Raw genomic sequence first — 13,453 nt, forward strand, 5'->3', positions numbered from 1 at the left:
GCCATGGGCACTGCAGTTGACAACTGTGGGACTTTCCTTTCCTTAGAAATTACTGTATTTCATCACACGATGTCTCGAAAGTCATTACTTCATATATACCATCCAGGTGTTGCTTATTTCAGACAAAAATGGTAATTTCAAAATATCTTATTTTACCTTTGCTAGAAAGAAAAAGTATCTACAGGATTTTAGAACACAAAACAGGAATAGTGTCCTGACTTAAAAATAAAGGACATAAATATTTTCATTAGGATGAGAACAAAAGGAGTCCTGATGCAAAAAAAAAGGCATTATGGGTAAAAAAAATAAAAGAAGACATCAGATATTATAATGTTGGATGCACTTCTATATGCCATGAATATGTTTTATTATCATTGATTAACAAAGTAGCTTATTTGGCCAATAGCCAGGCTGAATAGAGTCAGGCGAAAAATACAAGCAAAGATGCAAAGAAAAAGAAGGTGGAGTTGGAGAGATGCCAGCAGCCACTGGGAAAGCAAGATATGAGGTTACTAGCCATGAACCTCAGGGTAAAATATAAAATAATAGAAGTGGGTTAATTTAAGTTATAAAAGCTAGTTAATAAGGCTAAACAGTTTGTAATTAATATTAGGCCTCAGAGAGGTTATTCAGGAACTGGCGGGCAGGAGAAAATAGCATACAAGAACTTCAAGATGATGTGTAAGAAGAAATTTATAAAAAGAAAGCAATTCACACGAAGACTCCCTACACAAATGGCTCTTCCATATTACAAAATGTGTCTCTTCCATGCAGCTACATTTTTGTTGTGGTTGTTTGTTTTTGTTTTTTGAGACTGGCTGTGTAATAGCCCTAGCTGTCTTGAAACTCACCTTGTAGACTAGGCTTGCCTTGAATTCACAGAGATCTGCCTGTCTCTGCCTCCCAAACTCTGTGATTAAAGGCATGTTTGATCACGTCAAGTACAGCCACATTTTTAATGACTGATGCCTGGCAAGCTCTACTGAGTTCTACATTCGTAAGGAGAAGCTGTCTACAAAGGGTCTATTCTCCAGCATTGAGTTATAGCCATCAGTTTCCACAACTGAACAAATTCAAAACAGCTCTTTATTCTGATTCTGGGCCCCCATTACATCCTCCCACCATCTTCCTCAGTCTCTCAGGACATAGATTACATAATCTGACTGACTCAAATCAAGTCCTCAAAAGATGGTTCTTCTTCTAGCCTTCACCGCCCCTTACTATAGCAGGCTTTCTTTTGGGCCACCTACCAGTTTTAAATGCTCGGCCTTAGCTTAGGCTCTCTCTTGATAACTCTTATAAGTTAATTTAACCTGTTTCTCTTCGTCTATGTTTTGTCTCGGTTCTTTTCACCATTCTTTCACGCTGTATGACCAACATTTTTGCTTACTGTGCCTTGCTGACTGGCAGCTGCCTGGCCTCGGATGTCTCCTTCTCTTTCTCCCTCATTCTCTCTTCTCTAAAACTTTCACGATTCCACCTACTTATTCTCACATCCTGCAATTCCTGCCTAGTCCTCTACTGCCATCTACTGTCTGCTCAGCTTTTTATTAGACCAATCAGGTGCTCTAGGCAAGCAGAGACAAACAACAACACATCTTTAAATAATTTAAAAAATGCAGCATAAACAAATCTAACACATCTTTGCCTAGTTAAACAAACGTAACACACTTTTCCATAGTTACAGTAATATTCCACAGCATAAACAAATGTAACACACCTTTCCATAGTTACAGTAATATTCCACAACATAGACAAATACCTTTCCATAGTTAAATATTCCATAGCATAAACAAATGTAACACACCTTTCAATAGTTACAGTAATATTCCTCACATAAACAAATGTAACACACCTTTCAATAGTTACTGTAATATTCCTCACATAAACAAATGTAACACACCTTTCAATAGTTACAGTAATATTCCTCACATAAACAAATGTAACACACCTTTCAATAGTTACTGTAATATTCCTCACATAAACAAATGTAACACACCTTTCAATAGTTACTGTAATATTCCTCACATAAACAAATGTAACACACCTTTCAATAGTTACTGTAATATTCCTCACATAAACAAATGTAACACACCTTTCCATAGTTACAGTAATATTCCACAACATAGACAAATACCTTTCCATAGTTAAATATTCCATAGCATAAACAAATGTAACACTGCTTTCCATAGTTAAAATAATATTCTTCAACATAAACAAATGTAATATACCTTTCCATAGTTAAATATTCCATAGCATAAACAAATGTAACACACCTTTCAATAGTTACAGTAATATTCCTCACATAAACAAATGTAACACACCTTTCAATAGTTACTGTAATATTCCTCACATAAACAAATGTAACACACCTTTCCATAGTTACAGTAATATTCCACAACATAGACAAATACCTTTCCATAGTTAAATATTCCATAGCATAAACAAATGTAACACTGCTTTCCATAGTTAAAATAATATTCTTCAACATAAACAAATGTAATATACCTTTCCATAGTTAAATATTCCATAGCATAAACAAATGTAACACACCTTTCCATAGTTACAGTAATATTCCTCACATAAACAAATGTAACACACCTTTCAATAGTTACTGTAATATTCCTCACATAAACAAATGTAACACACCTTTCAATAGTTACTGTAATATTCCTCACATAAACAAATGTAACACACCTTTCCATAGTTACAGTAATATTCCACAACATAGACAAATACCTTTCCATAGTTAAATATTCCATAGCATAAACAAATGTAACACTGCTTTCCATAGTTAAAATAATATTCTTTTTTTTTTTTTTTTTTTTTTTTTTTTTTTTTTTTTTGGTTTTTCGAGACAGGGTTTCTCTGTGGCTTTGGAGCCTGTCCTGGAACTAGCTCTTGTAGACCAGGCTGGTCTCGAACTCACAGAGATCCGCCTGCCTCTGCCTCCCGAGTGCTGGGATTAAAGGCGTGCGCCACCACCGCCCGGCTAAAATAATATTCTTCAACATAAACAAATGTAATATACCTTTCCATAGTTAAATATTCCATAGCATAAACAAATGTAACACACCTTTCCATAGTTACAGTAATATTCCTCACATAAACAAATGTAACACACCTTTCAATAGTTACTGTAATATTCCTCACATAAACAAATGTAACACACCTTTCAATAGTTACTGTAATATTCCTCACATAAACAAATGTAACACACCTTTTCATAGTTAAAATAATATTCCACAACATAAACAAATGTAACACACCTTTTCATAGTTAAAATAATATTCCACAACATAAACAAATATAACACACCTTTCCATAGTTACAGTGATATTCCTCACATAAACAAATGTAACACACCTTTCAATAGTTACTGTAATATTCCTCACATAAACAAATGTAACACACCTTTCCATAGTTAAAATAATATTCCACAACATAAACAAATGTAACACACCTTTTCATAGTTAAAATAATATTCCACAACATAAACAAATATAACACACCTTTCCATAGTTACAGTGATATTCCTCACATAAACAAATGTAACACACCTTTCAATAGTTACTGTAATATTCCTCACATAAACAAATGTAACACACCTTTCCATAGTTAAAATAATATTCCACAACATAAACAAATGTAACACACCTTTTCATAGTTAAAATAATATTCCTCACATAAACAAATGTAACACACCTTTCCATAGTTAAAATAATATTCCACAACATAAACAAATGTAACACACCTTTCCATAGTTAAAATAATATTCCTCACATAAACAAATGTAACACACCTTTCCATAGTTAAAATAATATTCCACAACATAAACAAATGTAACACACCTTTTCATAGTTAAAATAATATTCTTCAACATAAACAAATATAACACACCTTTCCATAGTTACAGTGATATTCCTCAACATAAACAAATGTAACACTGCTTTCCATAGTTAAGGTAATATTCTTCAACATAAACAAATGTAACACACCTTTCCATAGTTACAGTGATATTCCACAACAGCTTTTATTCCATTCCCTTGAGGAATGAGGCAAGTGGGGGATGTTTGAACATAGTTAGAGGGGCCAAAAGTGCGGTGAGCGGAGAAGACATTAATGGAGTTTTTAATTAGTTGTGTGTAATCTCCCGATAACATAATATTATTTACACATCTCATATTATTTTCTTTATTAAGATACTGTGACTTCAGCCTAAGTGCATTAGCAGGCTGGATAGAAAGCCTGTCCTGTGGACAGCGACTCATCCCAACAAAGAGATGTGACACACTTCTCCAGTGCCAGCCCCAGGCTAAAGCAATCAGTCCTTATCTCTTTATGTGAGTAAAAAGTCAACTTCTGTCATCTGAACGTTAATCCATGCAAATCTCACAGATGTTATTTGAATGACCAGGAAACTGTCCACAACACGGCTTTACTGTAAACAGTAAGCTGCTTGGACTCTTGCGCATGACAGAGCATGGCTGAAATGTCGCAGGGATGGATATCCCAGATGACACAGTCAGACCACAATAGGGAGGATGAGGCTGATGTTGCAAGCTTCATCGGAGACAAAAGTTCCAAATAACAAATGTGTCCCCTTGTAGCGCCGTCCCACTCATTTTTGTACAAGAGAAAAAGAAGAGCATTCCTAAGAATCTGGATACAGAAGGATGCTGGAATTAAAAAAAAAAAAATGACACTGGGAGTTCCTGTCTGTTCATGAAGAGAAGCAACAGCAGTGCTTAAGACAGTATGTCCTTAGGAAGTGACTTTACGTCAGACCAGAAGGACCAGATGATGCACACATGGTTTCTATAGAGCCCAAGTTCACATCCAGAAGTAAAGCATATAAACACCGCTAACTCTTCCTCACATCCTTAGTTACACTCAGCTGGGGTCTCTGTGTACTGTCTTAAGGTTTGCAATCATAAATGATGGAGACTATTAGAACCAGAACATGAATGGCAGAATGAATCTCTTTGCTACCTATAGATCTAGTGTGTTCCTAACTGTGGAGCATAAGCTTTTAGCTCCAAGGGGGCCCCTCCATGTGGCTCATACTCTCAAAGTCCCCTCCGAGTCACTGACTGTTCTAGGCTGGTAATAAAACTGACCTGTTTAATGGGGATTGCACACCTGGTAAACCATGGGCAGCTGATCAGTTATGTAGAAATGGAGAGCTCTAGCCCTCTGTCCTCACAACTTCCGTGTGGGGTTTGATTGGGAGCCGTGAGATGATTTAAGGAGTTTGTGTGGCACAGCCATGCATAGGAGTGCTGCCCACACCTTCTAGCTGCTGTCTGGTATTTTCAAAGTTAGGCCATCATTGAGCTGACGTGTACACTGGGGGTTAGATGGCTGGCATACAATTTGAATGCAAACTCTACAAGAAACGTTATGTCTATGTCCATAAAGCATTGAAGAGTCCATCATGGGCTATTATGAACCACTAACCTTCATTTTATTTGGGAGAGTTTAGAGCCTATACATGTGCCTGTCCATCAAATTCTCTAAAGATAAATAAAACCTCCAAGAGATGCAAACACTGCTCAGGAGAGGTCCGTTCTGTCTGTTATGATCTCTCGTGGTGTTAGCTTCTCCCCGTCCCCCCCCCCCCGCCCATGAGGGCTACTGACATCCTAAAGAATGCTATTGCGTTCATGACTTGAATAAAATTCTATTGACTCCAGATCAGGTTCACAGCTCAACCACAGTCCAAAGCTACACCCTTCATCCCACTTCCATCTTCATATTCACCGCTGTGGTCAAGAAAAATCAGCAGCTGCTGTTACTGAACACAACAACCTTCTGGAACAGCTTCTTAATGGGTGTCTAATTGGTTTTCATTCAATTACGACATTTGCTTCAAATCTCACAAGATGCTAGTAAAGGGCATCGGTTCCCAAGAACACTTGCCACCGCACGCCTTCTCTTCTTTGCTTTGTTTCTCTGGCTGTTTAAAGAAACTTATTCAGAGAGAGGAAATGTTCAGAGTTAATAACCACTGTCATGGAGGAATATAAAAAAAGTAGTCACCCTCAGACTAGCAAGATCCTCAGAAGCTAAGGCTCCCTACCAACTCCCATGTCAAGGCTTATGACAGTTGTCATTGATTTCTCGTGGGGTCCTTCATAGATATAACAAAAATGACACTGTTTTATCCGAAGTTCTTATTCATCCTGTACAAATTCCTCCAGCTTTACTCAAGTATAATTAGCAAATAAAATTACATGCACATTTAAAGTAAACAATGCAATGCTATATACGTTTGCATGAAAAGTGATTAGTGCCCTCAGTCTAATTAATATTTCCATGTCTTACCTCATTATCACTTTGTCTGCCAAGAAAACACTGAAGGTATGCTATCCTAGCAAACTGCAAGTATACAGTACATTCTTATTAATAATATATCTAAGCTTATGCTATGTATTAGATCTTATTTAACTTATAGTTCAAAGGTTATATCCTTTGAGCAAAGTCCTTTCATACCTTCCCGGTCCCAAGAAGCCATCATTCTATGCTTTTTCTATAAGTTCAGCTACTTTGCAACTTCCATATTTTATAGTTACGTAAGTACACTCATAAGGCATTTCTCTTTGAGTCTGGGTTACTTGGAGCAGTATAATGTCCTCTCTGTTCATCCATCTAGCTGCAAGGGGTAGAATATTTTTATTTTTTAAGACTAACATCCACTCCTGGGGAGAGGGATACTCCAGCAGTAGAAAGATAAGATATCATATTATCCATTACAGTCAGACCAGACTTACAATCTGAAGTTTCATATAATAATACTTTTATGTGGAAAATTATTGATAATAATAAAAAAACGGTTGACATGTGTTTTAAAGAGGTATTAACTTGCGTGCGTTAAAGCCCTAAAACTGGTGATATCTTGTTTGTACTCTAACAAATAAAGCTTGCCTGAAGATCAGAGGGCAGCTCTAGCCACTAGTTAACCATAGAGGTCTGGAGGTCTGTACAGACAGACAGGAAGTCTCTGGGCAGAGAGAGGAATATAAGGCGAGAGGAGACAAGGTTCAACCCTTTAATCAGCTGAGGAGTTAGCAAGGTAAGAGTTGGCTGTGGCTTGTTCCTTTCTCTCTCTGATCTTTCAGCATTTGCCCCAATATCTGGTTCCAGGTTTTTATTAAGACCAATGAGAACCTGTGCAACAGAAACACTTTGTAGTATGAGTATATGCACACACATGGGGAAGGGGTTACTGTGTGCATTTGAAGGTCATGAGATATGCACACACATGTGGGGATGGGGGTATTGTGTGCATTTGGAGGTCAGAATGGAGTGTCACGTCTGATCCCTCAGAGCTGCGGTTACACTTCGTCTGTTATGTGGATGCCGGAGCCAAACTCTAGTGCGCGTGATTGCTCAAGTGCTGTTAACTTAATGGTCCTCAACCTGTGGCCCTCGACCCCTGGGGTCGAAGAAAACCTTTTACAGTGATCACCTCAAACCTTCCGAAAACACAGATATTGACATGACAATTCACAACAGTAGCAAAATTGCAGTTAGGAAGTAGCAGTGAAACTAGTTTTATGTCTGGGGGTCACCACCCCATGAGGAACCTGTATTGAAGCTTCACAGCATTAAGAAGTTTGGGAGTGTCTTTGTTGTTACTGAGCTGTCTTTCTAACCCCCTTAAACATGAAAAATTACAACTTCTACCAAGTAAGTTTCTTTTCAATTAACTGGTTTTTGCTAGAGAAAATAAACTCCCAAGGGAATTTTGTTGCTGATTTTTCAAACTAAAAGAGTGGGGGCACATGCACAGGCATGCACTTCTGAGTGTGTATATGATGTGCTTTCTGAGTGTGTGTATGACGTGCTTTCTGAGGGTGTGTATGACGTGCTTTCTGAGTGTGTGTATGGTGTGCTTTCTGAGTGTGTGTATGGTGTGCTTTCTGAGTGTGTGTATGACGTGCTTTCTGAGTGTGTGTATGACGTGCTTTCTGAGTGTGTGTATGGTGTGCTTTCTGAGTGTGTGTATGGTGTGCTTTCTGAGTGTGTGTATGGTGTGCTTTCTGAGTGTGTGTGTGTGTGAGTGTGTGTGTGTATGTGTGTGTGAGTGTGTGAGTGTATTGTGTGTGTGTATGTGTGTGTGTGAGTGTGTGTGTGTGTGTGTGTAGGGAACCACACCTGTTATTTCCGCTTGAACAATATGAAGGAAAATGAGAGCTCGTGTATGAAAGGAAGTAGACCATGGCGAAGGAATAGTCTGCCGGCTCGCTTCAGAGTGAAAGAATAAGAAACAGAAGCATTAAGAGCCCTTGTCCCCATTTTCTTGAAGTAAAGCCCTGAGAGGCCTCACCCTATAGAAACCACTACACCAGTTACTTCGCAGTGCTTTGAGACAGCACCGTAATCAAAAGCAACCTTGAAAGAGTTTGTGTATTCTCCCATTGCAGAGGAGCTCACCAGAGGAAGAAAGGCTTCGCAGCCTGTGGGCAGAGCAGGAAGGGGCTGGTAATATTTCACCACACTGAAAGCCTGGACAGGGAACTGAAAGTGGCTATAAATCTCAAAGTCTGTGCTTCCTCCACCACGGCCTCACCTGTGAAGGTTCTATAACTTCCCCCCAAACAGTACCACCAGCCAGGAACCAGCTAGGGAACCAAGAGTTCCCCTGAGCCTCTGGGAGACATTTGTCATTCAAACCCCAAGCCCAGGGAAGAAAGCAGAGCACAGTTTTCTGTACTTCACGTTCAGCTACAGAAATGCAATCAGATTCTAAATATCAAGATGAGGCAGTGCTCTGGGAGAGGCTTGGGTCAACTTGCCTTAAGCTAGGGACATCTAGGAAGAACTTCAAATGAGAAAATGTCTCCTCCGTTTAGCAATTCAGAGGTCATTTTCTTGATTAATGGTTGATGTGGGCAGGCCCAGCTCACTATAGACAGTGCCACTCCTGGCCAGGTTATCCTGAGTTATATGAAAAAAGCAAGCCAAGAAAGCCAGTGAGCAACATTCCTCCGTGATCTCTGCTTCAGTTCTTGACGCCAAGTTCTCATCTTGAGTTTCTGTCCTGAATTCCCCAAGAGGTGTAAGATGAATTAAACCCTTTACATCCCCAAACTGCTTTGGTTATGGTATTATCACAGAAATAGAAAGTAAACTATGACAGGCAATTGACATAAATAACTAAACTGGTGGGAGTCTAGAACATAGGGTAGTAGAGACAAACAAGGAGTACATAGACCACAGTGACATCCTTTTCATTTAAAGAGAGCAATAAAGCATCTTGAGAGCCAACACAAGCATATGACAGAGCACTGGCCGAGACAGAGAGCTCTGGTGTTCAGTTCCCAATATCCATCACTAGTCTGTGAGCCTGGCATCAGAAATGGGGATGCCAGAGAGGGCAAGGTCTCCGCGAGCAAACTGGGAAGCAACTCTGAGGGCTGGAGAGATGGTTCCGTATTTAAGAGTGACCATGGTGCAACCACAAGGAACTGAATTTAGATCCAAACACCCATATAGCCAGGCAGGTGTGATCTCCAGTGTCCCTGTAACCCCAATGCCGCGAGGGTGGAGGGTGGAGAGAAGAGGATTTGTAGGACTGCCGCCATCCTGGCCAAGTAGAAATGAGCTTCAGGTTCAAGTAGCCCTTGCCTCAAAGGAATAAAGTGGAGGGAGAGAGAGATGTCTAAAAATAAAATTTATTTAATCTAGTTTTATAGATGAAAAGCACAGAAAATATGTATTTGCCTTCTAACGTGTGTGTATTTGTGTGTGTGTCTCTCTGTGTGTGTATTCTAACTTCTGTTACTAAAATGAAGCAAGAATTTTCCTTAATTCCCTTAAATGCATTCGGTGAAAATAATACAAAGACAAAACATTTGTCAGGTGATGAACAAATCAAGAAAGTGAGAATAACAGCAGGTCAGAAATGGATTGAACCATTCATTGTATAAATTCAACCAGACCACATTAATTGGAGTCAGTGACCTTTTTTATGTCAACAGGAAAAAGGAAGTCAAAAGGGACAATTTTGCTTGGAAACATCTCCACAATTTTTAACTTGCTTGGCTGGTACAAACATCTTCTGCCAGCTAAAATTATGCAATATTTTTTTTCTCAGCAACTACATCTTGGAAAAAGTAAAATTACGGTTTGATTTTCTAAGTGTTTAAGAATATCTTAAGTGGGGCTAACTACTGCATATTCATTTAAACAATTTCATAAACATAATCTAAATGGCTATTTTGGTACACTGAAAAAGAATGCCAAGAAACTTATCCACCTCAAAACAAAACATATTGTAACTACATAATAATTTTTATAAGCCTGAGAATTTCTAAAAAAGATTGTGGTCATTCCATTATGTCCTATAACACGCTTATCTTTTGACCTTCTACAAGGCTTTGAAAACACAATCTGTGTGGCCTTGTTAATAAAGTTTCATCAAGTTGTTATAAAAATAAACAGACGAAGGATGCTGAAGAACAAGAAACCCAAAAAGAAGGAGCTTGACTTCATGGTCTGAACAACACGGAGCCCTTAATTCAAACGCTAAGCTCCAGCCCCAGGAGTCAAGGCTGCTCTGTGGCCACGAACATACAGTGATCTCAGCACACCCCAGATTCTTCTGTATAGTGTGCATGATTAGAACGCCCGTCTCACAAGGACAGTGTCGGAATACAACAGGCAATCTGAAAGAGGGAATCTGCAAATTACTAGCTTGGGGTATATATTTAGTAGTGTTGGCAACTATTAGCTCTGAAAAGGAGACATTTAACTTCAAAATTCTTTACATAATTGCCAATTAGAATTAGAATGTATTTCAATAAGTTAGAGTAGGAAATTGGATATATTGATAGATAGTTCCTGGTGTGTGCGAGAAAATGGAGAAAACAGGCACACAGACACATAATACAAAGGACTGATTACATATGGGTCCATGGCTCTAGAGAACAACTCATGGTGTTGGAAGGAAGTGGACTGTGGGGGTGTAGAGAGGAAGTCACAGTGGCATCCCCAGACTTTCCATACTTGGGGATAGTAGTCCATCATCATAATTTCATGTGCTCCATTCCTTGCAATCCATTTACCAGAAATTATTCATTTAAGTGTATAGTTGGTAAGCAAAGATAAGCTCAAAAGAAGCTGAGCATACAAGGAGACCCTATCTTGGTGCGTGTGCTTTTTGCTAGTCCAATAACTGATGCCACTTTTATTTCAGTCGGTCCCAATGGACTTTTAAATTGAATCTATATTTAATAAAAATAATTGCATGGAATCTTTTGGATCTTTATTGAAATAAATTATATAGTACTTAGTCTACATTTTTCACCTTTTTTCCTAAGAAGTTTTCCAAACTTTCATTCCTTTAACTTGAATCAGATAACCTTCAAACAAGATGGTTAGGCCACAGTTTAAAAAAAATGAAACACACACACACACATAAAAATAAAATATTAGGTAGTAGTGGAGGCACAGATGGGAAAAAACACACAGTGTTGTCCAGAAGGCAAAGCTATGTCATCCTGGTCTTAGGCAACCTTTTAATTTAGTTAAGCCTCAATTTTCTCACTTGTTAATCACAAGAAAATTATTCACTTCGGAAAAACCATATCACGCCCAAGTTGATTTCTAACTTCTGAAGTAATTTTCTCATCCCACGGTTTCTATGGCAACAGAGATATTGGCCTTGCAGACACCACCACTTCTCTGTCTCCAAATTCAAGAGGAAAAGACTTTCAATGAGTCAGTGTTCAAACGGAGTCCAGCGGTGTTACCATTCTGGGATGAAAGATACAGGGGAGAAGCAAGAGTTGGGGAGGAGAAGGCTGAGCTTGTCACAGGAGAGCAACGCTCTTCCCGGCATTTGATGTCTACAAAGAGAAACAAAGGATTTCAATTTTGCTTTCTTGCTTTTTCCTAGGAAAGTAAATAAAATCAAATCTAGAGGAATCAATGAGGGATGACAGAACAAAGAAATCCCATGAGTGGGTGGTGACAGAAAGCTCAGACTTAAATCCTAAAACTAAATTAGTATATGAATAATCTCTGAGGTTTTGGGTAATTACCAGCATTGGGTAATGGTTCTTACTCTTGAAGTTAGTGTTCTAAGTACTGACTTAAGTAAAAAAAAAAAAATTCCTATGAAAAACTATGATATTTAATGAAAAAATGCCTACAAAGACTTCATACTTCAAAGTGAGGCAAGACCTAGAACTGCCCCCTCCTTGCTTTCTCCTCTCTCTAGGTCTATATTGCCACTCACATTTCCTGTGGTTGTCTTTAACTCACCAGTTGGTTTAAACTCTAAGAGCTACATCCAGGAGGCTGGTCTTCAATTCCTTTGTCCTCGAGGTTTACAACAACCTGTACTGGTGAGTTCAGCGCTTCAGAAACAGAACATTAGGTGTCTTATTTGTTTTTATTTCCTATAATCTCTATTACTCTACTGTGATTGGGTGGAGGAGGTTATTGTTATTTTGCTTTTCGGAAACAGGATCTCATTGTGCAGTCCTGGCTGTCCTGGAACTCACTGTGTAGACCAGGCTGGCCTCAAACTCACAGAGATCTTCCTGCCTCTGCCTCCCAAGTACTGGTATTAAAGGTGTGAGCCAACACAGTCAGCTGTCAACTGGGATTTTAAGGCTAATTAAAGCATACAAAAGGATAGCCTCATCTAAGATTATTGGCATAGTTGGTGTTAAATATGTCTCTCATGACTTTAGAGGGTTTTTAATGCCAGAACATCTACTTAGAAAATGGAAGGATGCCCCTGGGGAGACACGATCTGGTTCACCTAAAAAGTGGTAAGCAGATTTGTGAGGGGAAAGGACAAGATTAATATTTAACCCTGTAACATTATTAGGGTCCTGTTGTGAAATATTAGTTGAAGATGCGTTACATTTGTTTATGCTGTGGAACATTTGTTTAATGATGCAAAGATGTGTTGTATTCTGTTGTGCCTGAGTCCGAGGACCCACAAGAAGACCACCACGGAGCCACACTTCCGAATGCAAAAGCAAGGTTTTGTTTATTAAGTACAGGCTAGCACAGGTCCTCTGCCTCCCAGTCTGACACAACAGATGGAGGGAGAAGGACCCTGTCTATTTTTGTAAGGGGTTTATAAAGATAAAAACTACAAAGCAGTCACAAGGTTACAGTATCAAAATACAAAATGACTTATCCTCGATCACAATTGGCAAAAGGTTAGGTAATGTACAGCTGTTAGCTCCTGATAGGCTACTAGTATCTAACAGCCCCCCCCCCCATTACTTCCTCCAGACATCTGCTGACCCAGGGGCAAAACTGTGGTTAATCAGGTACCTACAAGGACATTTGCAGCAAGCAGATGTAAACAGATGTTGTTTGGACACCCTGGTGGGGTCACTTTTGCCAGGCAGGCACAGTTTCTTGGGAATGCTTATGACTTTGCTGGGCTGCATTTAGCCCCCTAGTTAGGTCCTGTCTAAAA

This window comes from Arvicola amphibius, chromosome 7, assembly GCF_903992535.2.
Source record: "Arvicola amphibius chromosome 7, mArvAmp1.2, whole genome shotgun sequence".
Taxonomy (NCBI): Eukaryota; Metazoa; Chordata; class Mammalia; order Rodentia; family Cricetidae; genus Arvicola; species Arvicola amphibius.